This window comes from Cyprinodon variegatus, unplaced genomic scaffold, assembly GCF_000732505.1.
Source record: "Cyprinodon variegatus isolate N-32 unplaced genomic scaffold, C_variegatus-1.0 Scaffold2339, whole genome shotgun sequence".
NCBI classification, from domain to species: Eukaryota; Metazoa; Chordata; class Actinopteri; order Cyprinodontiformes; family Cyprinodontidae; genus Cyprinodon; species Cyprinodon variegatus.
Genome location: NW_015152792.1, coordinates 13,248 through 14,738, shown reverse-complemented (window position 1 = coordinate 14,738; position 1,491 = coordinate 13,248).

The following is a 1,491-nucleotide window of genomic DNA, read 5'->3' as shown; positions in this document are numbered from 1 at the left end:
TTTCCCTGATTTCAGGATTAGAAAACTGACATGGACCCCAGTTCACCCCAGTTCATAATCCATTTCAATTCAGTTTATCTCTGAAAGCAACACATGTCATCCAAAGGCACTTTAAAGAGACAATTCTACCACATCATAGAGTCAAATTGATTGAAAGTTTTCCATCTAAGGAAAACAAGTTTATTGCATCGACTCATTGACTCGAAGGCAATCCCTCACACTAAGCATGCTTGTAACAACAGTGGAGAGGAAAAACTCCCTTTTAACAGGAAGAAACCTTCAGCAGAAACAGGCTCAGTGTGAGCAGCCATCTGCTGAGGCCGACTGGGGTTCAAGGAGACAGAAGCAGACATAGAAAAAGAAGCAGAGATACAAAAGGCAACTGTCAATTAGCTCAACAGTCCCCGTCCAGGAAAAACCACACACAAGAGCACATCCAGACAGTGAAAATCAGAAAAACAGGACTAAACTTGAAACCAGGCCAAGCTCCAACATCTATAGACAAAGGAATTGATGGCAACAGCACAGCTGATATTTCTCACTGGGGTGGTGTCACAGCCAAACAAGAACAGACCAGATTATGTACTATGATGAGAAAAGGCAAAGAGCATAAAGTAAGAGTTTGAACCCACAAGTGTGGGAAGAAAAAAGCAGTAGATTGACACACTTGTGTACGGTCATTCTCTGAATTCAGTGGACTTTGTATCTAACAGGTTTACCGCAAAGATTTTTCCATAAAGTAAACCATAAAGAATATTCAAAAACAAGAAATGGAAATATCCGACTGCAATTCAACACACAAATATATATTTTATAGAATATTTTTGGAAAATCTCTGTTAGGTTTCTGTTTCTGTTATGTTTTTTTCTTTTGGATGTTCAGTTTTGCTTTGCTCTTTGTTTTAGAGTTTTTTAAATTGATTAATTCTTATTTTGTTGTGTTCTTTGGTTTTTTTCTTAGTTACTGTCTTAGTCTTGGTTCTGTTATTTTTTTCTTTTGAGTGTTTAGTTTTACTTTGCTCCATGTTTTTATAGTCTTAGTGGTTTAATTCCTATTTAGTTTTTTGTTTTTGTTGTTTTCTAGTTATTTTCAGTCTTCCAGGTTTTTATTTGCTGCCCTCTTGTGTTCTCCTTTTTTTCCTAGCTCCCTCTTTGTTCTGCTCTCTGCTCACCTGTTCCCAATCTGCTCATTAGCGCTCTCTTTGTTTCTGTCTTCTATAAATGCTCTCTCTTTTCAGTTCCTCTTTGCTGGGTCCTCGTCTAACTTTGTCTAACTTCCTCCAACTTCGTCTCTCTGAGCCTTTCTCCTTTTAATAGTGATCACCCTGATGTCTCCATGGTTTCTGGTTTGTTTTTTGACTTATTTTCATGTTTTGATTTTTGTATTTTTGGACTCCTGGTTTCTTGTTTGTTTGGACTTAATTTTCATTTTGGATTGAGGATTCCTGGTTGCCTGTTTATTTGGACATTGTCTTTAAGTTACTCACTTTGG